Source organism: Varanus komodoensis, unplaced genomic scaffold (genome assembly GCF_004798865.1).
Source record: "Varanus komodoensis strain SLA01 unplaced genomic scaffold, ASM479886v1 scaffold5, whole genome shotgun sequence".
Classification (NCBI taxonomy): domain Eukaryota; kingdom Metazoa; phylum Chordata; class Lepidosauria; order Squamata; family Varanidae; genus Varanus; species Varanus komodoensis.
Window position 1 is genome coordinate 44561795 of NW_025336087.1, and position 27712 is coordinate 44589506.

Genomic DNA, 27712 nt, shown 5'->3' on the forward strand with positions numbered 1-27712 from the left:
GATTGTGAGGTTTGGAGCATGTGGACTAGACAGCACAGATTCTGCCCCTGAAATGTTCAGTCACATTAGACCCTCCATCCACCCTTGGCTGAATGAATCCATGGGCAGATTGCGAATCGCAATCAGCAAGAAAGTTCCTCACGAATGAGAAGCAGGAACAAAGAAGTAATTGCATTTTATGTTCATGACCGGGACTGATTTCACTGTTTACATTTTTTTCCCTAATTGCTCAATTTAGATTTATGCACTGAATTAAAAACTTGTTTTTTTGTTTTTAAATCAGTTTCTACACTCACAGTAACGTATGAGATTCAAATTGTGGTTCAAAAATTAGGAATGTGATTTCTTCACCCTCAAATGTGTCATTACTTTTGACATTACTTTTGTAACACAAGTCAAACATTTTCTAGAGGTGCGGCACATACAAAAGGTTGGGAACCACTGATGTAGTATAAGGAGCTTCATATGTTGTTAAGGCCAGTTAAATGGCAAAATAGAATATTTTGAATTAAAAGTCAAAAACTGAATTAAAAGTCAAAGTAAGCAAACTGAATGCGGCTTTTTTCTTTGTCAAGACCACCCCATGGCATTTTTCTGCCCGATGCAAAGGCAGCCAAGTGCATGTGCACAAGAAATGTATCAGTGGTTGAAATTTGCTTCAGCACTGGAAATTGGATGGGGCCTTTCTTCAAAGCTGTGTGCAGCTGATTAGTTTAGGGGGCAAAGGATAGGCTATGTGGCACACACAGTTCTGTCCTACCAGAGAGAGGAATGCTGGCAAGGGGCAAAGGAAAATAGGCCATGGGACTACAGATCCTGTCCCCAAGAACTGCCGCATGAGAGCATTGCCTCACTTTATTCAAAGTGCTAGAGCCAACCTTGTTTTTATCTGACCCTACATTACGGACCTACTTCTTACTGCCAAAAGCCAGCTCAAGCCAAAAGGTTTGTCCCTGGAGGCAAGGATTTGGCAATGTCTCTAATTCCTCCTGACTTGACGAAAGCATTTATTGATTAGAACCTGTTTTCCACCAATATAAATGGCATTCCAGGGCAAAGCACTTAGTGAATGCACCTCCATGGCCATGTCAAAGGGATCATAAACTGTCCTGACATTAAATAAAATGGAGTTGTCTGTTGGAACAGGCAAGGTACAAACAGTTGCCCAACAGAGCCTTTCAAATAACATGGAAATAGGCAAAGCAAGGCCAAGTTTGTGTGCCTGTGTGTGTGTTTTTTTAAAGGATTATCCCTCTAAAAATGTGTGGGCTTCCCTCTTCCCACCCCCCCAACCTTTTGTGGTATTTACACAGAAACTATTCAGGTACATGGCTTTTCAAAGAAGTTTCAATTTCCTGTCAGATATTTTTTGCAAATCCTTTCAAACAGCCTTCGACAGAAATCCAGCTACTCCTGCCACGAATGACCTTCACTGTTTGGAACGTGGAGAGTAAACAAACATTTACTCTACCGCGAAGCCATGCTGTGCATTACAGGCTTGCGACTTTATTAGAAACAAATCGCTTGCCTCGACAGCAGTGATGAGTTCTTGAAAGCTGAGTTTTTAAAAATTATGAAATCAATCCTTCAATGCCCTCCACAAAGCAGAAATGCTAAACACTTGCAGGCTAGGTCAACAATGTCGATTACATCAGGCTTAGCTTGAGACAGACAAGCATGACTCAATGGTTTTTCTCCCCCAGGTATGTTTGCGTTTTTTGAAATGTTTGTTTTACCTTTCAGGTCACTAGTTTCCATACATTCCTGATGTCTTAGAGGTGCAGAGAAGATTTCCCAAACACTGCTCTTAAAAGAGAGTGTATGTTAAATATTTGTTCAGCTGATTAAAACAATTTTACATTTATTTAATTTTTGAAATGTAAACAGCATGTTGGGAATGGAAACCCTCTCTCCCCCTCTCTATAAACATCCACATTTACTTCTCACTGGAAGAGCTTCCATCAGAGCCACTGTGCTCAGGGTGCTTCTACCAAGGAGCATCCCTGCTAGAGACAGCCTTAAATAAACATTGCTTTTCCAATTTATTTTTATGAGTGCCTGAAAACCAGTCTCATATGAGTGAGATTTCTGATAAAAAACAGAGGTAGAGATAATAGCAAGATTCTAGAGAAAGAAGGATAAATGATGCAGGCTATTCATGGAAAATCCTTCAGAGAAATGCCATTCCTGCTTTACCTCCTTCTCCTTCTTCAGATTCATCCTTCAAATTCATGTTTACCCCAGCTGTAAGCTGTTTAAGGAGGTGTGACTTAATTTTCTCACCTATACAAGAGTCAACCACCACCATTGTAGACTGGTAGGATGGCCAGTATCCTACTTGACAGATGAGAGTCCTCAGGTTGAAGTGTTGTCCATTCCAAGTCCAGTTTACAAATACATATTTGTAAGAATGGAGCAGTTGAAATTGCCCATCACCGTTAACTTTTGAATAGCAGACTGAGCAGGTATGCAAGTCAGCTAGTCACAATTGTTTATTCCCAGTATGGTGAACTGCATTGTACTTTCATTTAAAGTATAGTTCTTATTTCTAAATGTGCATATCCTACTTTCTAATTTTGCATCCCCAACTATTAGGCAGCTCTAAGTCCTCCCTTGCCTTCTTGCCTTTCTCTGTTGAATGTCTGGTTCTCTGGCAATGTGAAAGCACCCACCCTATAGGAAGAAGCTCCTGCTCTCTAGAAATGTCTGGGAAGCAGTGATGGGACCAAGTGCTAGATCTCAGTGAACATGTAAGTGTGGAGCTGGTGACTGGCTAGCAGCCAGCACTGATGTATGTGTCCAGACCAGGCTGGAAGCCCTTTAGAGTCCAGTGCTGGAAGAACCGCCCTGACTTAATTGCCCTCTTTGTGGCAAAGATGTGTCTTTCCTTTTGTGGAGGATACAATGCCTGCTTCTTTCAGAATCCTGGTCCCAGGGCCTACATGCTGTTATGTGTTCAGGTATCCAGGAATGTCTTCTCCTCTCTCCTTCTCTTCCTGTATTGTCTTCTCCTTGTCAAAATTCAGGGAGGAAACTCATTGTGAGCATGGAAGCTGTGGTGGTGGTGAGTTCCTTGTGAGTATTGCTGCTGCTATTGTTTTAAGCAACTCTGAAGTTCACCCTGTCCACTAATAGCAGAACTGTACAAACATATGTCTGGATAGCAGACTTGGGAATTAATCATTAAGATTGCTTTGGTCATCAGTGCCTTCGGCAGTGAAAATAGTAAGGAGAAATAAACCAAGTGCCTGACCCCTAAGATATGGGACCTCCTCATTCTGTGACTTCCAAAGTCATTGAAGACATACTTTCAACATCATTGTGGTGGTGCTCCTTGGAAAGCATTTCAGCCATTTGTGGTGTGCAGCAAGTTTGCAGAAGCTTTCAGTGAGATGACAATTTTGTAATGAGGAAACTGCAAAACTCCTTCATATCAAAGCTGCCAAATCCTGCTGGGTGCTCTTGCAAACACCCACAGAGATCTAACACAGCTCATTTGTTTTGTATTACGCACTAGTTAGTTAACTTAAAAATACTGTTCAAGAGCAATTATTCCAGAAACGAGTGATCGGTTGCAAATGTTCTAGTCATGACATTTGCCAGAAGCAAATTAAAAGCAAGACTGTATGTTATATTTTCATGTGCAAATATTTGTTCCAGGAAAATAGTTCCTGTATGCCTTGCAAGTGTCAGGCACATCTGTTCAGCAAGACTGACACATGCTTGTCATATCCCCACCCTGGCAGTGTTCACAGATTATAGAGTGTCATATGTTTAGAATGGTGGTTTGTGTTTGGAAGCTGCAGATTCCAAGTCAAGGTAGGCAGGTTCTGTTTCCAGTTCATGTGACCCTGTAGGTGGCACACCATCTCTTGGCCTGTTGGCTAGATCAGGTTCCTCAGTCTTGTTGTGACAGCAGTCACAGGACAGCTGCCATGGCTGAAGATTCATTCACAAAATTACTGCCATGGTGATGGTAGCCATTCCCAGAAGGCAAACTGATGATGCTAAAAGAAACGCACTTGCCTAAGGAGTAATGGCTTAAGTTACAGGAACAGAGATTTTGGCTGAACATCAGGTGCTATTTCCTTATGGTCAGACCAGTCAGATGATGGAACCAACTGCTTAGGGAAGTCTCTGTCACTGGATATATTCAGAAAGATTTAGACAATCATCTGTTAGTCATTAAAATGGATTTCTACACTGAGCAAAGGGTTGGTTTCCAGAGCCTAAATGGCCTCTTTCAACTTTAAGTTTCCATGATTTTGGCAGGAAAGGTAGATGTTGAATCCATCCTTCCCCATCCAACTAACTGGCAGTATTCTGGCATTATTTGTGCCCACTCAGCCAGCACCATTCACTGGATCATGCATGATTTCCCATGCTATTTTTCCTGCAATAGTCAAATCACACCCTCTGGTTCTTAACTGGGTCAAGGCGTATGATTGTCATAGGACTCATCTGCATTCCCATGAGACCACATGATATTTCATAGGTCAGAATGGGCATTTACTTGTATTCCTTATTTTGTAATTGTGCAACGACTTATAATTTTTTAGAGCCACACCAAACTTGCTCAGCCAGGCAATACTAAGAACATACTTTACCTCCTGTGGTGCTTCCGTGTAGCATTTCTGAATATGCCAGAAACTTACGTTCCAGAAGGGCCAGGCTGAAAGGTGCATTTGCATTGAGTCATTTTTCCACTATAGATCTGCGGTTTTCCCTGAACAATATTATCTGTCCACCATCATTATCACAGAGCTACAGATTTTGCAGTATCAGCACCCATAATAGTTGTGAATCAATGGGATTACCATGGCAATGGAATGAGACTTACCTATGGGTGGATACATGGTGAGGTTATTGGACAAAGTTGCTGAGCACTAACAAGATCTGTTCTGCATGGACTGAATAGGTTTTCATCGAGAGGTAACTGGGGAAAAGCAAACCCCCCAAGAAGGTAGCAGCTAGGACTAGACAGCCCTTTAAGAAGACAGTCCTCTATTGGAAGGGTTGCTTACAGATTTTCCTCTATTCTGAAGGTGTACTCTATTTAAAGAGCAGTCCTGTTTAGGTTCAGTATAAAGAGAAAGAACCAGCAAAAGGGAGAACTGGGCCATGAAATTCTCCCTCAAGACCGGCAGACTGGTCAAGGCACACAGGTCATTTTCTCACAGTCTTTCACCCTATGGTGAATTGTACTGTATTTCTATTTAAAGGATAATAATTACTTCTAAATCATATATCAGAATATGCAACATTTATGCAGACTGTGTCTTCTTTGTTTCTCTCTTTTGATGATACAGGTCATCTTTTCTTTCTTTCTTTCTTTCTTTCTTTCTTTCTTTCTTTCTTTCTTTCTTTTTTTTGACAATCCGTGAGTGGTCACCCTACGTGGAAGATCCAGGAAGGACAGAAGCAATATGGGACAATCCTTTTTGTAGGTTGCATCTCTTCCAGTTTAAGGGGCTCCACAGATGAGGTGTCTTTTTAGTTCAATTCTGTAGAAAACCCTAGGAAATAGTACTTTGTAATCAAAATGTTTGCAAACTCTTTATGGCATCATTGCTAGCAGTGCTGCTTCTAATGTAAAGGTAGTTCACACTAAAAGGAAATTAATTACTTTTGAGTTACCACAATTAAAAAGAACAAGAAAAAAAGCACTGCACACATTTGGACTTCTGCAAGATTTCAGCTCATTAATGTAATATAGGGTACACTGCAATCCAGATGCCTGTGATCCACTAAATTCTGAGGATTATGGACATCCTATGCAGGACTGGATAAGCACTCAGGTGACATTTGCTACTATGCTCCTCCTGCCTTGCAAAGCAATTAGAGGGTGGATTTTGGCAGTCCAAGTGTCACACCCCGGAGCATGAGAAAGGAGGCTGAAGCATTACATCCTTATCATGACCATGTCTGTCTCTTCCCCTCTCCACCCCCTGGAACAGCCTCTAAGCCCCATCTCTAAGGACACTCTTACAACCTTGGAAACAGCTGGCACAGTCCTTTCCAGGCTGGCTGCAAGGGGTGGGGAGAGCAGTCTAAGCTCAGAAACCCAGCTACAAGGCTGCAGCACTTTCAGCCTCCTAGCTGGGTATCTGAAAAATCTTATGGCTCCCTAGACTGTGTCTAGTGGGCATAGGATTGTTTTTCCCATTGCTGAATATGCCTTTAAACAGTGTAATTCTAGGCAGGCCTATTCAGAAGCAAGACCTATAGAGTTCAGTGGATTCACTCCCAGGCACATGAGTCTAGGCATGGGCAAAAATGCTGGGCTTGCTTCCTTCCATAGTTGACTGTTGAACATTTCATGCTCTTTCGATCCTAAATGTGAAGGAAACCACCAAGTATTGTAAATTCTTTTATAAATGAACCGAAATTCAGCTTTCGCCTATCTGACCTAAGCAGGCTTGGTTGGTAGAGCCATTCCCAGCATAGTCAAAGACATGTTGCATCTAGCTGCTACACAGTTGTTAAAGGTGTCAGCGGGGAGAAGGACACAGGAGGCAACACTACTTCAGTTCCACTGTCTGACTATACAAGGATTCACACCTAAATATCCCAACTTTCTTCCAGGATAGACAAATCTGTCATCTTTGTCTTCTCCCTCATTCATGTTTTTGTTTTGCTTTGTTTCTGTTGAATCTCAGGTTCTTTTCAGCCTGTTTGCAAAGAAATTTGTGCATTTTGGTAAGGTCTTATCAAAAACTGAATCCAACTAATTTTTTACCCGTCACTAAATGTTACATTTGATTAATACTTTATTTACTTATTTTGTTCCATTTCTATGCAGCCCCATAACCTGAAGGTTAGAAATGCCACCCACAAGAACAACTTTGCAGCCACTGAGTGAAAATGGAAAAAAGGCAGGATAGTCTAAGCAATTCAGCTGAGCAAAAGCAAAAGATGACAGAATTCTAGTCTCCTGGTGTCATGGCAGGCTTCTACCGTGCCTTTTCTCAGCCTAGGCCTCAGGGCAAGCCAATGTTTGCTGCAATTTCCTACCATAATAGCAAGAGAATTTAGCAGTAATGGATAACTAGGGAGAAAATTAAGCAGTTTGCTGAGATATAGAAATGAAGCCAGAAAATATTTGGCCTCGCGTAAGGCTTCAAATTCATTGTCAATTCATTAGTATAATTTAGTCCTCGCATAAGCCTTTGGAGTGATAAATTCTACGAATACATTTGAAATGCCAGCTGCAAGAATAACTCACTCTGAGTGGTGAGTAAAATTTAAAAGATGAGAATAGAATAAATCCTTCATTTTCATCTAGTCGCATGAAGATTTATTAGAGCCTTTGCAAAGAAGAGTCCATCTGCTTACTGTAAATTGACAATATTAAGGGGAAAAATGAAGGACTAAAGCCGCATTTGTAAAATGAGCATTTTGCTCAGTATGAATATTAACCACCTCCCCACCCTCCTGCCCAAATCACAGTGACGCACGCTGCTTCATTGGCCTAAAGACTGGCATGTTGCTGGAAGGCCGAATGAGGCTTTGACATCTAAATTAGTTACTCCTTCGAGGTCCAGTAGGCAGAGTAATATTAACGCTATGGAATTTGTCATAATTAGGGTGGTTTTTCTGTAGTTTTGTCCAAATCAGTGACTTCTACTGAACCAAAATACTTTAATTTTCATTCTGAGGGAAAGGGTCTGCTAATGGGGGCACAACTGAAATATGGAACTATACCCAATTCCCTCTCTCCAAGTGTGGGAAGGAAGCAGAGGGATGGGAGCAGAGGTGATACTTGTTTGAGACATTGAGCTCAGCAGTTTCTCGGCCTGCCAAAGCATATCAGAGGGAAGAAAATGGCTGATGGGAAGCAGCAACTGTATTTGGATAGTTCAGGAACTGAAGAAGCTCTTAGCATGGAAGTGGGAAGGTGGCAGAGCCGAGCATCCTCTCTGCACTGTGCATCAGACATTTTGAAAACAAAAGCCTGGAATTTTAAGCTAGGCATTACTAAAACCTGGGTCTGATCAGGCATCAGCAGGTTTCTACATGAGGCTTCATGGTGAAGAGGTTGGCATCACGTTCCTCTGTTCTGCCTATGGGTATTCAGGAAGCTATTAGTAGACTTCTAGCAGTTTCCTTTGAAACTAGAGTTTAGCAGAGTGTCCATTTCACATCACTTCTATATTCAGGATTTGTTACAAACTTGTCTTCCCAGGAACAGGGAAGGCAGAGTGCAGTGTAAGGATGGCAATGATTCCCACCCTCCCACCACCTTGTGTAATAGTTGTTTTCAGGCATGATGTTTCAAGAAAACCTCACTACTTTGTACACTAAGATGACGATGAAATGGCCTTCCGCAAGTGCTCTCTGTATCACTGAATCCTCCTCTGCATTTAGGAGTAGCTCATTTCTGAGGTCAGAACTCTTGAATTCAGAGATTGTTAATTGAATTTTAAGATCAGTTGTCATTTTTCAAAAGCTGGATCCATAGAGTGGCTGTTTAGACTTGCCAAAAGAGGGGAAAAGAGTAATCAGAAAGAAGGGCAAAAGATGACCTTAACTGGTGTAAAGTTAGCATATGCTAATTTGTTTATATGTATTCATGCAAACTTACAAATAATTGTTAGGATTTCAAGTAAAATACAATGCATTTCACCATAGTGTGGAAGTCAGTGGCCAGGGGACTTGTGTGTGCTCCTGCTCAGTCTGCTGTCCAAAAGCTATTGATAGCTGTGGTGTTTATCTTTAAGCTGGAACAGAACAGGAGAGCCTTCAAGCAGAGGATGGTGTTCCAGTGGCCCTCCAAATAGAGAAACATCCTCTGCAAACAAAGAAGATGCAAGCACCCTAGGATACCATGTGTGCTCAGAGGTGCACTCAGCTCTCACAACAGGGCTTCTGGCTGGATCCAGGCATGAGCGGAAAGTTCTTCAATGGATGGTAGCACAGAATTGTTTAGCTAGCAAGATTTCTGAGACACAGCCCTTCTCCAGTTGTCCAGTGCAACATAACTACAAAGATGGGCTCAGAACAGAGATTCTTCCAAGTTCAGGGACTTCTTTAGTGCCTTATCTTGTTCCCCCAATCCTGTCCTCTCCTTCCAAGTGGTCCCATGGGTAGAGGGTCCCCCAAGACTGTGCAGCAGATCTGTCATGTGTGCAAAGACATCCGGGGCAGAGGGGGAAGGGGAAATCCACCAGCAGTTCCCCTCCTTTGGTAAAACAACACAGACACTGGGTACAAACTATAAAGCAGAAGTTCCCCTTTGTGTCTTGTATGCTCTCCTTTATTCTCCTGTTTATGCTTTTACTGTAACTCCATCAGTACACACCTTCGGTTGATTCCCAGCAACTAGAATCCTTTGCCCTACTATTTCTGTCCAACCCAGCAATTGGTAGAGCACAAATTTGTAACAAATGTCACCAATGCCTACCTAGTGTAAGCTGCGGCCCAATTAGGCTTCTTTATGGCTGGGACCTAGGAAGCCAATTAGGTTATCTTTAATTATCCTAGCTCAAGACTTTTTGGATGTAAGCTTAGGAAGACCACATAAATATTATGGAAGGATAAAAGCAAGCCAGTGCTGATTTACATTCATTTTCTTGTAAAATTAGGTGAATTGAGGCAAAATGTATTATATCTCATAGTGGCTAACACTATAATGGAACCCAAATAATTTAATATATGGAGATTAAGCAGAATTTATATCATCAGCTAGTTTCACAAAATGAAGAGTGCAGAATAAATATTGGGAAGAACATCCTTTAGAGACTAACACGGTTAGCCCTCTGGAATTTGTCATCTTTTATTTGATCCTCTCAACCTAATATTTAAAAAATAAAAACCTAAAGCAAACAAAACTTCATATTCCATAAAATTCACAGCTTTCCATAGCTGTTAAAACATTAAAACAAAACAGTACAATATTATCCTCAGGTTTGTGGGTCTGGTATTCTTCACTACTCCTTTCATATACTCCCCAGTCTTAACTTAAAATCCTTAATCCCTTATTGCATGGAATTTTATTTTCTGCTGTCACCATTCAATGATGAAACTTTCATGTGAATGAACACCCAACAGGATGAGATTTATATTTAACCATAATGTGAAGATTTACTTTTGATCATTCTTGTGGATGAATCCAAGAGGGTCTCTCCCACATCCTTTTTTGCTCCTGTATGTGAAGTCAATTTGGAACCAAATGGAGAGAATTAGGCTGCCTTATTTCTAATGTTTGCCAATGCCATTTATTGTGTTCAAGTTTAACATTATTCAGAATAGCAGCATGTCATAAATACATTATCTATCTTTCATTGGAAAGTAGATCTGGGGATAGCAAGATATTGGAACTAACTACTGAGAGCCTCTGAATTGATCTATTTTTATGAAAGACAGGGGAATGTGGAGGAGAAGTGATTTTGATTGTCTATAACACTTTGAATGGGAATGGAGAATGAATGGGGCTGCATTGCTCAGTAGTACATTCCTATTTGTTAGTGTTAATATTCCTGGCTGCTGGTTAAGCATGAATGACGGGGTTTATTTGATCCATCACCATATCCCACCACCACCTACTGAGTAAGTAACCAGACAAGCTCCCTTCCAGTCTATAGGCATCCAGATTTTTTTTGGGGAGGGGATGGAATGGAGGAAATAAGGAAGGGAGTAAATAAAGAAAAATAAGAATGAATAGACAGAGAAAGAAAAGACAGAAGGAAGGAAATATCAGAGAAAGAAGAAAAGGGGAAGGAAAGAGAAAGAAGGCAAAAAGGAAAGAGAAAGAGAAAAAGAGAAGAAGAGGATTAAAAATTGAGATATCCTAGAAAGGATGAGGAGGCAAAAGAAATTAATTCTCTAATACAATGCTAGTATCAATTAACATGCATTGATCTTTGCATTTCATTCCTTTCATAGAATCATAGAATAGCAGAGTTGGAAGGGGGCATGAAGGCCATCAAGTCCAACTCCCTGCTGTTGCAAGACACCACATTACATCATCCCACTCAGATGGCTGTCCAGTTTCTACTTCTTAGGAAAGAACCCATCTCCTTATTAAACTTGCAACCTACTACACAAAAATGTCATTCTCTCTGCACAAAACATTTTCTTCTGCATGTTAAACACTGACAAATGATATTCTTATCAGATGGTCAGTCAGCCTATAAAAGATGCAGTTACTTTGTTTTTGAGAAATGCATTAAAATATTTCTACCCCACTGTCTACTGCAACTACAAAAATGAACAATTCAAAAGAATCAAAATTAAAGCATGATCTAATAAATAATATTCAGTACAACATGAGAGAAGGAAACATCTAAGAAAAAATACACAAGCTCCCAAAGCTAGGAGAACACAGAACGAAAACACTTTTGCCTATTTTCCTCATAAACCCATTCCATCCGGTTTCCGACTGAGTTCTTTTTAAATGTATGAAAAATTGCATTTAAATTGTACACAACTTCCCCTAGAATATATATTTTGTACATATTTTCAAGTGGAAACCTGCACTATCTAAAAGATGAGTGCATTTTGAACTCTATTAGTTGAAGCTGCTTAAATTAGGGAAATTCACTGGAAAAAGAGCCTGAGATGAAATTGCCCAATATCTCTACCATGAAGTACAGCAGAAACCCCCCAGAACTGTCAGTTATATTTATGAGTAGTTTGGGTAACTGTGTATTTCTTCAGAGGGCTTCCTTAAAACAGAGGTTCTACTGAGCTCCAAGACAGTGCAAATGGTCCTTCCAGTCATGCCAAGGTCTGTAGTCCTCTCTGCCTGAGGAAGACTGGGGAGGCCACATTTACCTCTCACACTGTTCTAGCTTGTCCATGAGACCGTCAGATGAGCAAAATTCCACAGATGGAATCTCTGGATCCATTCAGTCTGCAGTAGAGATGTAGGCCGCAATCCTGTGCAAATTTGCCTGACCTCAAGTCCCATTAAACTAAATGGTCTGCACTTCTGAGTAGTTGTGTACTTGCCTCTGTTAATCAATGAGGAGCTTCCAGGATGACAGAGTGAAGAACAAAAACAAACAAAAACTGGTCAAAGTATGTACTTTCTAATAGAAACACTCATTTAAGGAGAGGTTTGCCCTTCAGGGAGCACCAGATCAACAGGCAATCCAGTGCAAACTTCAATAGGATATATATCTGGTTTTGGGGGCTTGTTAAATGTGTTTAAAACATTTCCCTCTTTCCTATACTTTTCTCTGGAACCTGAATCATCTCTGAATCATCTCTGTGAGATCACATCCAAAATTAAGCTGGGTTTTAGGGAAGTGACAAGGAAAAGTCACACTTTGTTGATCTTTTTCAACCAAAAATGAATGTATCAGCTCAACCTTCCGACTGAGGCACCATGGCTTAAATCCAACAAAGGGGCTTCCTCCCTCTCTCCTCTTCTTTGCATCCCTTTGTGCCGCTGGAAGATCTGCTTCTGAGGGTCCTGCGGCCCCCCAGACTTTGAGGAGGTATGGAGGAAGGAAGGGGGAATCAGCCACTGTTGGTTCTGCTGATGGAACTGTCTTGATTTGCATAGCACCACAATCATAAAATTGGATTTAACCCAATTTGAGTTTGTAAAAACAACTGAGTCCTTTTTTAATCCATGTTGGTAACCCACCAGCAACTTATTAAAGAGGTATGGTGGCTCTCAAGTGTAGCATACCTCCTTCCCATGCAGGCCGTGTTTCCCTCAAGCAGCATTCAAGGAAAATTGATGCTTGGCTGCCTCTCTCTCTCTGCCCTCAAGGACTACCTTGTCTCTTCTTACTGGCACACCTTTGCCCCATAATGCAAAGCTGGCCCTCAGTTCCATATCTTCCCTGACCTGCTGGCAGAACTGCAAAGCTTGTGCTATTTTGGGACTTCCCTGTCCGCCTGCCTCTGCTTGTTGCTAATACCTCTCTCTCTCTCTCTCTCTCTCTCTCTCTCTCTCTCTCTCTCTCTCTCATATTGTTACTTCCTTCACCTGGCTTGCATTCCAAAATTGGTGGAAACTAAGTATAGGCTTTCTGGATTTATTGCTTGATAAAACTCTGCAGCCAAGAGGCAGAGAAGATAAAGGTTCATAGGAGCCAAGGGTCAGAAACATTAAAGGATCACATAAGCAAGACATTTTGCCTGTTGTTTGAACCTCGTCCAAAATTTATATTTGGGGGGAAAAGCAGCTGGAAATTTTTCAATATCTTCCATTTCATGGTATTTCAAAATGCATTTTCAGCTGCCAGATGACAAAAAAAAAAAAAAAACCCAAAACAAAACAGGAGAGTGACTTACTGTATCACAAAAGAAAGTTTTAATTGGATGTTGTTATTATCAGATATGGGATTAATATTGGTTGCCAATAGTATTTCACAGAACACCCCCACTGCCCGCTTGCAATTCATTACTGACTTTCTTAGTCCACATTTTCCTATAAATCTGTAGCACTATTTATGGGGAAAGTGATTTGTGTGGTTTGGCTGTTTCTCCACTTTGTTACCTTTGCCTGCTTGATTGGCTGCAAAAGGGGGAAAGAACAAATGGGGGGCCACTTTTTGCATGAAGCATATTTTCTATAAATCATTTAGAGAAAGGCTATGCCTGATTAGCATTATGGATTATGTGCAGGAGATGTCTAGATAGTTAAAGTGCTCATTGACTCATCAAACTCTAAGCATCTCTAAAAACAACTTCTTTTAGAAAGACCTCTGGAGCATGCATTTGGCAGCACCCTGCGCTCATGTTACCTGCCAGTAAGCCCGCCTGAACTCACTCTGGCTTCAGACAGCTATTCAGGGGGAAGTTGGGAGGCAGTGGAGGTCTGCTGTTGCTATCAGGTTGCACTATCTGAAAAAGCAGTCAAGAAAATCCTAGCGACTATTGCGAAGAAAGTAGCAGTAGACCAAAATGTGATTCCCTCATTGGAGCAAGTTAAAGGAAGTGCTAGGTGTTTTTATGAAGAATACCTTTTAGCTATGACTTTTATTCTAAAAGACAACTGGGATGCCCGTTACTCATGGGTAAGCTTTTATTTTAGCAATTTGGTAACATTTGTGTTATTTGCAATGGCCTGTGGCTAGCAGCAATAAAGATTTTGTGTGCCAGTGGAGCTCTGCCAGAGGGGAATGCAAGAGGGGAATGTGGCCCCTCCAGCCCCATCAGAGCCCCAGAATGCACCAGGAGCACTCATGCCAGGCTGGTGTTCCTGTTGCCAGTGTGAACCTGGGCATTCCCACAGGGGCATGCCTTGCATACCCATACAAGAGTGCCTTGGATTGGGTGCCTCAGATATGCCTGTGTAGCTGATGCTACCCTCATTTCTTTGCATGGGAAAATATGGTACAAACTAGTTTTGCTAGGCTAAATAAACCTGGCAAAGACTCTCCTGCACTTGCTGCAGTGGAAATGGGTCTGGAAACAGACTAGGGCTAAATGTGAGTGTGAATAATTGTGACTAGCTACTTTTATCTGGGGGAGATCATAGCTGGAATGCCAGCCCAAGAGTGCAAGAAGGTGCTTTGTGCCACCAGCCTCAGGCCATCTGGCACTCTAGAGGTGAGACCACAGCTATAAAGCTAACTCTTAAGGGAAGTGCAGCCCCATCTGGGACAGAGTGTTCACCACCCTCCCAAACAGACAAGCCACTTGTCTGTGTATATAAAAAGAAGGCTTGAAGAGATGATGATGATGATGATTTCACTGTATTCATATGCTGCCCTTTTCCTCTTGTGAAGAACCTAGCACAGCTTATGTAGCTCCATTTGTTCCTCACAACAGCAACCCTCCAAGTTAGCTTGGCCTGAGAGTCTGTGATTGGCCCGAAGTCACCTGGTGAGCTTCATGGCTAAGTAGACACTCCTGGGTCCACAGTCCAACAGTCTCATGACCCACCACTACCCCACATTGTGAAAACTTATCACAATTATTCTACATAAGGAAGCCCTTAGCTGAAATTTAAAAGCCTTAATTTAAAAGCCTTAAAAGCAACCAGCAATACCACCAGATTAATATCGCATTAGCCTGACCTCAGTGTAGAAGGAGCTACAGATTGAAACTGAGGCGAAGCACCTTCTTCTTCCCCCCTTGTATGTGCAAGTTTGCAACAGTCAATACCCATCAAGCTTTCCCCAGGCAACCATATGCTCCAAATGACTAGACATTGCCGGTTGTTTTTCAGCCAGGCCTCTGGTTGTTATGCTGCAATACAAGAAGATGTATTTGTTCAGGAGGTCCAGGCATCACACTAAATAAAATTGCTCACTTTGGTTGGCAAATATTGACTCAAGCTGTTACGCTTTTATGTATTTCAGAGAGTCACAATGTTTGAGAGCTCAGCAAGCAAACAAGAACAGGTACAGGAAGTTATTGTGATGTTTTGGACTGATGTTTGCTTTGCTGCTGCTGATGTATGTTCACCATTGTGTGCAGCTTGTTACTAATGACCTTGTTATATACTACACTGCAGTTGATAAGGCCAAAGGCTTTAAGAGAATACAAATACATTTTACATTCCCACTTCAAGAGTTTGGGAGGTTGATGGTGTTTTGAAATGTTCTGTACCCAATAAGCTGTCTTTTCTCTCTAACACACTTTCTTGACCGAAAGCCTTTTAAAGAAAAGGCTGCCTAGTTGGATAAAGGATGATAGTTCGGTGTTCATTCTGAGAATGCCTTGATAATGTCCTCTTGGCTATGCATCTAAGGCTATTGGAAATGATGGAAAGAACACCAAATGACTAGTGGTGAAAATTGCCCACTTTTCATTTCTGGAAGGAAGAAACAAGACTGTGATAGTTTACAGCAAAATTAACCCCCCGCCTGCACTCCAGAGCTCCCCCAAGACACTTTGCTACCTGCAGAAGAACAGCAACAGGTCAAATCGCCCCAAATCAAAGTGCACAGCACTGAAGCCCAGCCAAATTATTTTGCCATCTTGGATAATCCCATAGGAACCTCTCTCAGTCCTTGGCAGTGAAAATAGAACAGCAATGCATGATAACAGTTTGCTGTCCTTTCATGATAACTGCAGATCAGCTCCCCAAGGTAACAGCTTCCTTCTGCCTAGAGCACATGCTATCTCCATGCCTTGTTGACTCAGCAGAGAGGACTGTTCAAGGCTGTGATGAGTCCCAGTTTGGGAAGAGAATAAGCAACATCCCGTTGTCCCGGGCTATTTATACTTACTTTGTTATTACATTTCTATAACATCCAATAGCCAAAACTGGTTGGTTCATGAAAATGCTGTGAGGAATCCATTTTACAGCTTGTGATTGAAAAGTCTGGGGGCTGCGGTTTAGATTCAGCCTTTCCGCCACTGGTGGTCATGAGGGTGACTCAAGAAGTCCTGGGTCAAACTTGCCTTTACTATGAACTGATCCTGTGACTTTGGGTAAGCTGCAGCCCTTCTTTCTGTGTGTAGTACAGAGCTAATAATACTGATACTTCCAGGTCACTGTAAAGATTATTGGCCTTCAGTTGTGGAATTAAAGTTGATCTTGGAGTCAACACTAAGGTGAAACAGCCTTGGTTCCATGTCCATGAGGAAACAGCCCAAGCCCCCAAGTGCAGTGCTGCCTAGTGGTCCTTGTGCTTATACAGTTTGCCTTGCTGTGTGGACTGCAATTCCATTCTATCATTTACGGCTATCCATTTCAACCTAGAACAGCTACCAGAAGATTTATCTCTTGGTTTCTACTGAGGCCAATGAAAACATTTTCATGGGTGTAAACCCCACTGAACACAGTTTCATTTACTTCCAACTCAACAAGCATAGAATTGCACTGTTAGTTGCTTATTATACTGCCCATAAATGATCCTAGGGATTTTTTTTTCTGGATTAGAGCTATAAAGTTAAATTGCTTGGCTTGCTAGCACGATCGCTGCAGCGCATAACACAGCAAGTTCAGCATGGAGATTTTTCCTCCAATTCAAAGCCCTTTCCCACAGAATTCCTTATCCAGGGGACCTGTCTAAGAACCATGTGCCTTTTGTCTTTTTGTTTGAGGTTCCTGTTTGTTCCAAAATAATAGGAAGCAGGCTGTGTAGTATGAGCTGCAAGAAGGGGTTGTTTGTTTAGAAAGGGCATAATAGTGAACATTTGTTGAAACAAAATGTAATAACTCTGTGAACTTCTAAAAAACAAACACAATGCATGCCAGGAAAAGCATGGATTGGAGGAAGTATTCTAGGTGAAAAGCAGCAACTGTGTGTGTGGGAGAGTGTTGTAATGAAAGGTTTATGATGTTTCAGTTAATTGCATTTAAATTTCCATCATAAACACACCAGAGATATTTTTACCAAGGATGGCCTGGGTCTTATTTTACAGAAAACAGTTCACTATTTGAAAGTCTTCTCTATTTGAAGGACAGTCTGGTTCACCTCTGAGTTCAAGATAAAGAACCGCAAGAACAGGGAGCAGGGAGAAGCCTTGAAGTCGCATCTCAAGAGTTAGCACCTGGATGGCAGGCAGGGTGCGCAGGTCACCTGGCCTCAACGAGATGTATTGCAATTTAATTCAAATTATCACCGATTTCTAAATCCATACACATCTATATTCACAAATATATAAGCATATGCAAATATTATGCTGTCCTGTCTCCTCTTAGACCCCCTTTTTTGGCAATGCATAAGAGCCCATCCTACCCGAGAAGGCTTAACATAAATGAATGGTGGATCTCTGGGAAAATACCTTGTGCTCAAGGGTTTTATGGATAACATTTTGTGTGTGTGTCTGTGTTCATGCATGTGTGTGCGTGCGCATGTGAATAATGCTGATCAGAGCTCCAGGCTTGTGCCTGATTTCCCCAATAACCTGATTTAAGTATCTCATTTCTGTCCCTGAGGTACGCATACTAGTGGCAGAATTGGAAGAATTAAGAAGGTGGAACCAGTGAGATTGTGTCCACTCCAGTCAGCATCACTGCCCGTCCCCAGCAAGAGGAGAAGCAAGGACTCTACTGGTGCAAAGCTCTGCTGGAGGTGTTGCTCTCCTGTACTTTTCCCCTAGGATGGCCATTCTAAGAGTGTTTCTCAAGAGTTAGGCCTCATGCAAATATAACACTTCATCATGGTTTAACATAACCTCTGAAGACCAAAACCATGGTTGAGCAATGGCCACAAACCATGATAGGAAGTCATGGCTTGAATTAGTACCATATGTTTTCAAAACATGGTTTACTTTGAAGTGTGATGGACAAATATGTCAGCATCAAGCACACAATGCATTTCTCTGCCTGTTTGCTTGGAAGGTGGCAAGGATGCATGTGCGTTTGAGGGCAAATACATTTTGACTTTGATTTCATATCTTAAGCAGGGTCAAGTCATCACGCCAGGGCAAGCATTAACCATGGATAAGTGCTATGTCAACATTTCGCTCTGTTCTTTGTCCAGTGGCCACACCCAGTGTGCAGAACCTGATTGGATTTGCTATCTGCTGATGGCAAACTATAACAGGAAAGCTGTGGATGGACTGATTAATGGGATCAAATGGAGAAGGCCCTGTCTCAGTACAAAATTCGTCAGATAACCATCGCAGTCGTCGGAGGCTGTATTCTCTTTACAATGACTTCCGATGCACTTTTTTTGGTAAAATGCACATCTATTTTGTAATGCAGCTTCACTTGCTCTTAAAAACTGTAGTACCTGTATAGCTGATGCACAAATCAGGCCTGAAGATTGTCTTGGGAATTTATCTGTAAGTGACTGCTTTTCTTCTCCAAAGCATCACATGTTTTATTCCTTTCCTGTCCTATCCATAACGTTTGTGCCTCTTAAAAGTCCAGGATATCCTTGATACACAATGATTCATGGGTATTTCTTTATGAATCTATGTAATATCAAAGGCACTTTTTGTGTTAGGCCATAGTTTGCTATACAGGAGAGTATTAACTTCTCGGCCAGCAATAACAGCCTGAATGTGCTACATTTTATGAACTCGGCACTGTTCCTGCTGGATCATTTAACTGCTAGTGAATACTAAACCATGTCTTTCCACTGACTTTTTTTTAACTTCTTATGCATTGGAGAATAACTATATTCTCCCACAGCCAAGAAAACTTCTAGCATTCAGGCAGCGGTTTTCAAATTACATTCCAGGGAATTTCTAGTTTTATTGGAGTTTCTTAATGAGAACATTGGCAATAGCTGACGAGCCTCCTCGAAAGACACCTGGTCCCTCATGGCCAATCTGTCCCTTAAAAGACCACCACAGAATCATATTGGATGCTTCCAAAGCCACGCTGTCCAGTCACAAAGAGCAATAGTGAAATGTGTCAGGAAGAAGAATCCAGATGGAAAGGTTTCCTTCTGGGCAGAAAGTTTGAAAGCCACTTTGTTAAGCTATGGGGAATCAAACCAAGTCCGAGAAACATGGGCTACTGGGGTAACTGACCCATTGCCCTTCAAATGTTTTAGACTACAACTCCCATGATGCCTGAGCAATTGGAAGCAAGTATACCTTGTGCTGTTGGCAAAACAAATATACTTCCCTTGAAAAAGACTTCCTGGATATATTCAATACAACTGGCTGGGAACTATACCTTAATGAAATATAAATAAACATGAGCATCACTATAGTCCTTATTACAAGTCATTAAGCCCTTTTCTAATTCTCTTTGATGTTTATTTCCTTCTAATTCTCAGAGCCAAAAGATTTTTGGCTTCTAGTCCAATGTCCAGGACTGTGCCAGTCAGCAGGATATAGGGCAGATAAGGTTTGTATAAATACTTCTGAACTAGTTAGATTTTCTAGATGGGAAATGGATGTGAAATTATTTACATTTGGCATGAGAAGAATAAGTTCCATTTTAAAATTCAAAGCAAAGCTGATGGGTCATGTGGTGTTGTCCTTCTGTTAAAACCTACTAAGAGACTGATAAGAGCCACTTTGCTATAATTTGTTTGACAGGCACTCTGCAAGTTAAAACAAGTTGTGGGCCCTCAGCCTGGGAAAGGAGTATATCAACAGTGTAACTCTGCACAAGAGGGTTCTGAGTACCTTTTCTGAGTGCTCTGAAACAGGTGCTCAATTAGGAGACGTGTCCGTACTCTGCCAAAGCACGGTGTGTGTGAGTATTTATGGGATACATGAGTGGCCCTGTGCCTGCCAGTGGGGCAGCGAGATGGAATCAGCCACTGATGACACTGGGGCTAAACATTAGGAGATTAAAAAGAAGAAAAAAAACCTTGAAAGTGGCTAGCCAGGTGAGGTCTGAATCTATTGCTTCCTGAGGGCCTGGAATATTGAGAGCTGTTGAAAGTCAGTTGAGAAATGAAAGGAAATAGTGGCAGGGAAATTGAATTTCCGAAACCAGATATGGCATATAACAGGAGTTATGGGACTATGCCATGTTACTGGACTATAATGTCCATTGCTGGCAGGTGCTGAAAGGAGTTAGAGTTTATAACCATTTGGAGGGACCCCTGTTCCCCAGTCTTGGCTTATAGCATCTTGGCAGAAGAAATTAAACTCAAGAGAGGCATGCGAGACTCTGATCCCCAGTCCAGGATGATATTAATGTTTAAGAACTTGAACCCTTTGAGGTAACAGAATCTTTGGGAAAGAGGATAAATTGGATGTGGGAGCAAGATCTCAGCTTTTCACTCTAATTAATTGCTCCTCTGTAGATTTTTAAAGCTCCAATGTGATGGAACTCCAAACAGCTTCAAGTATCCTGGAATGAAGTATGAAATTAGGAGAAATGATACAGCATGTTGCTAGTCTTCATTAAGTACAGGTCACCTCCCTAATATTGAATGTAACTATACTTATTGTACAGCTGGAGGTGTACCAAGGATAAAATCTCCTAGATAAAAATGAACTGATGGTCAGATTAGTTTTGGGGAGCAACTGAATGAGCCAGAAGCAAACCTGATGGTTTTAACACACATGCCCCCATTGACCCCTACTATTTGTATTCGAAAGAAGTCTGTTTGTTAAATGGCAAGGCACATTAAATAGCCTATCTAGTTTGGCTCCTAGCTACAAAAGGTCTCTTTCTCTCCATAGCAGCGCTTCTTGTGAGGATGATAATGTGAGGATGATAATACTCCCTACTGTATAGGATTAAAGAATGAATGAGGAACGGATGGATGGCGAATTTTCTAGTTCTCTGTCACTTGCTGCACATTAAGCACTGTATAAACATTCTTATTAGTGCTGGAAGACCACCAACTCCCAAAATAATGTGGGATTTTCAGTCCAACAAATCTGTTGAATTTAAACCCATCCCTTTGAAATGAAATATGCTTGAACTGCTTCAAATCCAGTGGTGGTGTTTTCAGAGGCAGAGCTGAGATTTCAAGGTGAGCAATCAGGGAGTTCAGTACTTTTGGGACTCCCCACTCCCTGCCATTCACATTGGATTTATCTAATTTATTCTGAGCATCCCTGTAGTGCCTTCCAGTTCAAAATCCCAGGGCATTTTACTATAGGTCAATGGAGCTGGATTGATTCAGGTATTTGTTAATAGGATTTTTCTCCAGCACTCCCAAGTATCTCTACAAAGCACTACACTGATTAAGGGCCAAAACAGACATTACTTTAAATGTGTGCCTAGCTGCTTACTCAGGGCCTCTGATCCCGATAGCAAACTCTACCCTGTGTGTACTCTAGAGCAAAAAGCAAACAAACAAGGGAAAAATACGTAGCTGCTAGGTACACATTTAAGTAATGTCTGTTCTGGCTTTAATATTTGGAGCCCACACATGAAATCCCAAGAATCCAACCTTCTCAGTGCTAAACTTCCCCTTCTACTTTGCCCAGGGGAAGTCAGTAGCACCCGGATCAGAAGTGTAATGCCGAGTGGAGACTCTGCTTCATGATGTCCAGCAGCTCTTCAGTATCAGAGAATGACCGAACATGATCGAAAACAGACACCCTGCAAGCAGGTGCTCTCCTCCAGATGCTTTGGATAGCAACTGCCAGGATTCGCGACCATTTAACTGGAGCATAGGGGAGTTGACATCCAAAACATCTGGAGGGCATCAGGCTGGGGAAGGCTGACCTAAAGCATGGATGACTAGGAATGGGAAGCCCCAGGTTCACTTGGCCATGAATCTCACTGCTGGAGCCAGCCTTGAGCCAGAAAAACTGTGGTGAAGTCATGGTGGGCAAGGGACCATCTATGCCACCCTGAGCTTCATGGAGAAAGTAGTGGGGGGGGATATAACTATAAATGAATAAACATGCTAGATTATGATATGGCATGTGGAAAGCCATGCAGCCCAGAAGCACTGTATTCCCAGTGTATGGATCTAATGTTTATGGGTGGTGGGAGCCCTTTACTATCACCTGCAACCTGCCATGTGTTTTGCTTAGCAGCCTTCTGATCCCTGGTGTATTGCAACCCCACCCCCAAGCCTCCTTTACAGGGTGCTGAAAATATGTTTTCTCTTCTCAGGTTAATTTGAATGCTACTGTAATTTTCAAATGGAGGATCTCATGAAACTGGATTCTTTTTATCTGTGTTTCCCATCTGGCTTGCTGCTACAAGCATTTAATCTAGTGTTTGCTGCCAATGTTTCCCAGAAAGGCTTATAATTGCTTGGAATTTGTATGAACAGTTCCAGTCTGGTGCACAATTAGGGATGCGCTATAAAATTTTCATTGCTTGATTTAGTTGAAATGATAAGATGGATGGGGAATGATAATAGCCACAGTTGTAGCTTCTAAAATGATGACAAGAAATTAGTAAAACAGAAGAGAGTGAATAACTAATGATCTCTCTCCTCCCATCTTGTATCATAAACAAAACCCTATAATTGATTATTTTAGAAAAAAATATACTGTGACTCTGTCTTATCTGTGGAAGCTTATATATCAGGTCCTGATGGGTAGAGGAAGTGGTTCTTGGATGCACAGACAGATGTTTCCCAGGTGGTATCCCATGTGGTCAAGGAAGTAATAAAACCATTCCTTGAAGCCAGCCTCAGATGACCAGAAAATATCCAGGCTTCCAGCTGGCTGTACACTTTGGGCTCCACCTAGCATCATGTGAAAAGACGTTCCTGTCTGCCCAGAACTTCCTTTCTCCTGTGCATTCTTGAAATCTGTGCAGGTGCATCCTCCAACTCTACGAAGCTATTTGCACCTCGCTTGAGACTGAACCCCTCTAAATCAGAGGCAGAGCTCATTCAACATGCGAGCGAGTCTCCGTGTCAATGCCAAACAGTGCAGGTCAAATAGCATCTCAGGTAGCAGAGCTGGGGAAAACAGTTTGCCTTCAATACCGGAGGGGTGTTGGCAACTCCAGTTATGCAACTTGATGATTTAGGCCTTTAGAAATGAACATATTAAGCAATATAGAAGTTTCACAAATAAATGCATAATGTCCTGATGAATATCATCCCCCCAGAATATAAGTAATAACAAACAGAAACATCCTCATCTTTTCCTTGTCAAGTACCTTCTCCTGACTCCCTTCTGAATCATTAGACTTAACTCCTTCACTGTAAGTTTTTTGTGCATTGTAAGAACATACATTCCTCAGGCCATCTTTCCTAAGCATGCTTTTAGTAACACATTTGGGGGCTGTCCTTTAAATTCTGCAGTCCTCAAGTTGTGTCAGAGCTACAGTGCCTCGGTAGGGCAGCCTTGGGATCATATATGCCACCCAATGTATCTGCCCTATGCATTGTCATTACTATGTATCTTGCTTTGGCAGGGCAAATGAACAAATTATGTGGGGCAACAGTGAAGCTTGGCAATCCCTATATGTGCACCAGAAAAGGGGTGGAGGTCTACATGTTTTGGACTAACTCAGAGAAGGCCGTGGCAACATGGCCAGTGGTCAGGAATGCTGGGAGTTGAAATCCAAAACATCCCGAAATCTACTTGCCAGGAAAGTCTGCAATCGGCCAGGATTTCTTGAGAGGCGTGTGGGAATTTCCTGGCAACGTCCATTAGGAGGTACCCTGAAGGTAGGAGGTTAGATGACCACCAGCCTGATCACACAGAAGATTGCCTTCCCCTCTCGAAGGGGCTGCAGCCACCTGGTTCCCGGGCAGTGCTACTAAGCCTCATTATCCATTTCACTTTAATTTGGAGGATTTGGGGGATTGTGAGATGTATAACAGTCCACTCTTTGTTCCAGCTGTGAGATGATCATTAAATACACATCCCTAAGGAAGTTATTAAGAGTGACTTATTAGTGGATGTTTACTTAGGTTGCTAAGAGCAGCAGAAACATCAAAGAGTTGCACCTTAAAGACTAAAACATTTCTACTGCCATAAGCTTTCATGGACATTGTCCAGTTCACATTCAGGCTTTATATGCATATGCTGGGATGGGAGATGTGAACTGTTTTGTCACACAGCTGAAATGCTAAAGGCACAGATAATGACGATTACCTCAACAACTGCCATTCACACAAACTTGATGGATAAGAGCCAGTGTGGTGTGGTGGTTTGGGTGTTGGACTGGAGTCCTGGGAGATCTGGGTTCTAGTCCCTAGTCCCTTGACCATAAAGCTCTGGGCCAGTCACAGACTAACCCAACTTACACGATTGTGCTATTAGGGTCAAGTGGATCTATGAAGGAAGCTTAAACACCCCTTCCTGACACTGAAGCCTTTTTCACATTTCACCTTCTGCTCGCTATGTGTTCCTTCTTCCCACATTCACTACTGTGAACAGCAGAATATTTGAGATGAGGATTTGCTATGTACATCTACGTGGCATTGACAATTGTGGAAATTTTCAACATGAACTAGATTTTGAATTACAGAAGGTTTACATTTACAGGGGGAATGTTCTGGGCTGACTCATTAGAAAATGGATGCACGTGGACAACTTGTGAGATAATCAAGAAGAAATAATATGCAAAGGGAGGGGGGTTGATTCTGAGTTATCAAGGAATTCGAAGGCAAGAAATGCAAAGTAAATCTAAACCAGGACCTTGCATGAGCAAAACACTAGACATACAGGGCTATATATAACTGTGGCCCAGTGCTAACACTGATGATGTTACACTATTGTAACCTGATGCTTGCATAATGTAATTAGTGCTTGCTAGGATATCAGGAAAAACTGGCAATTTGCTACCAATTTGCCACCAAAGTACCAGAATCAGGAAATCCCTGTTAGTTTTATTTATTTATTTAAAACATTTCTATGCTGCTCCCATTGCAACAAAGCCTCAGGGCAGCTCACAAAAAATACAAAAAACATACATAAACAATAACAATATAACAATTTAAAGGAAAAAAAAATTAAACCCCTGGTGCATTCTCGACTGATTTTAAAATCCTAATAAATACAATAATTTAGCAATTAAAATAAGTTTTAAATAAATAAATAAATAAATTAAAAAGACAAAAGCAGTTATTGGGTCTCAGGAAGTAGCACTTGGTCCTTCCTGTTTTCCCTAGTTCAAATCACTTTTCTCAAAGCTGATACTAGAGCAGGGGTCTCAAGCTCAACTTACCTGGGGGCCGCTGGAAGTAGAGGCTGGGTGAGGCTGGGCCACTGGGCCGCATCAAGTATTCCACCCCCGCGGTGGCGGTGGGCCGCTCATCCCACGGCCGGCCTGGGCGCCGCCGGTGCTTTGAAGGCCGCAGGGTCCCTCCCCTGTGCCCCTCCCGTCCTGGCAATTGGCCCGCGGGCCGCGAGTTTGGGACCCCTGCACTAGATAGTTGTAGAAAAGCAGGTCATAAATTCCTAATAGTCACGGGCTGCTGTCCTTGCTTTTTCTATCCCTGCAGCCATTTTTTTTGTGCTTATTATCCTTGTACACTACCTTGGGATGGCTACAAAATATTCTAAAGAAATGAATTAAATAAAAAGCAACCAGAAATACTTGCCCCTCCAGGTACCATATGTGTGCCTGTATATTCCCCCTCAGGGGGCTAAAAAGCAGCTTTTAGATGTGGACTATTCATTCAGGGAAAATAGTGTCATCGCAAAGAACCTCGTCCCCAGCGTCACAAACCCAGCCTGATAGAGCGGAGTTGCAAGTGCATGAATGGAAGCTGGTAACTTGAATGTCAGGGGGCAGTGTATGCATGCAAGGCAGCTGTCCATGGTGTTGAAACTCAGGCCCCACTGGCTGCAGGACCATGGACAGCACCATCCAGTCTGAAGCCCAGAGTGGCTACACTGCCTTGCCAATATTGAAGCAAACAGCCGCTGCTTCTAAAATCTTTCTTGATATGCTTGAGTTAGAAAGCAATGGGTTCTTTGGAGAAGAAGATGGGAAGGCTGCACTTCTCAGAGAATGTGTTGAACTCCAAGCAGTTTTATCATTTTAAAATAGTTAGAACATCGGTTGCTCGTACGCATGTCCATCTAGGTGACAATGGCTGTGCGGGGTTTTGGGTAGCATTCTTTACTTGCCTTACATGAAGATAGTGGGGACTGAACCAGAGACCTTCTGAGCCATGGAAACTCCCAGAGGAAATAACATTTGGGGAAAGATTCAAGGGCCCCCTTTCCCACTATGCCTTTGTTCCTAAATGCCCCGTCCCAAAGCAGATTTGCAAACAAAACAAGAATGCTCAGGGTACAGTGATACATGCATGGCTATGAAGTATGTAGCCTGGACCTAAAAGAACTGGAGGTCTGAGTGCTAATAGGCCTGCTTCTTGCATTCAGGAAGAAGAGCTATAAAACCAGCTGGGAAAATGTAGCTGCCTGGAAAGGAAGTGTTGCAACACAGGTGGAGAGCTGTGCCCTTTTGTTCTTCTTGCCATTTATGGTGTATATTTGACTTTGATGTGATTTCGTAGCAAACACTTTGAGAATATAAAGGGAAAGCCTATTGCTGGACTTCTGCTGTTTGCTGTATAAAGATGGCCCAGTTGATCACTTTTATTAGTTAGCAACATATGGAAAGGGAGGCTTTCGGAGACCCAAATGGCTCTTTGGATGCTTGAACAGTGTTAACTTTCAGTGGAAGCGATGTGCTTCACTCCCTACGAAAAACCACATGGGGATGCAGAAGTGAAGAATATACCCATCCTCCCACCTGTCTACTCTAGAGAGGCCTCGTTACTTTGTAATTTATGCACCACACATGATATTGGATAGGGGTTGTTTGTTTTGTTTGCAGTGTGTCTTTGTGTATTTGCTCTGTCTATGTGTTCATGCATGCAAGTGTGGCCAGCTGAACTGAAAATTAGGATTCTGGCCAAAGTGGAAAAATCAAATCTGCTTTACTCCAGCTTTGGAATTAAAATGCTCAGTGGTAATCTGAGATCCTCATTTTACATCATGAACTACTGTGACCAAAGGGAACAGGGTGCAAATGGGCAAAACTTGACTCATTTCTAGTAAATTGGGGTGCAAATGAAATAACTATATCAGTTTTCCCTAATGGAGCACTCCTCAGATGAGATGGACTACAACTCCCATAATTTTCAGCCACCATTATGGGAGTTGGAATACAACACATCTGCAGGGCAACCAGGCCTGGGAAAAGGGGTATATAGAATATGCACACACATTTACCTATTGTAGGGGAAAGGAGAAGAAATGACCTTGCTCAGAAACCTGTAATTTTGTAATGGAATTGCTTGTGCAGTTCGGTCCACATTGATGACTAGATTTGCCACTATAATTCCATTATTGCTGCTGAATATAGAAACCAGCTGGCGTGGCCACTTTATTTAGAATCAAGTGGGCAAGCTCCTTCTGCTGCAGAACTAACCAGGTGCCATGCCATGACACCATCCTGAATTTTCTGCAGGTGGCTTCTGTGAATGTGCTCTTGCTTTTTCTGCTTTGGCTGTTTGAAAGAAAATGGGTTTCTTGGTGTTGCCAT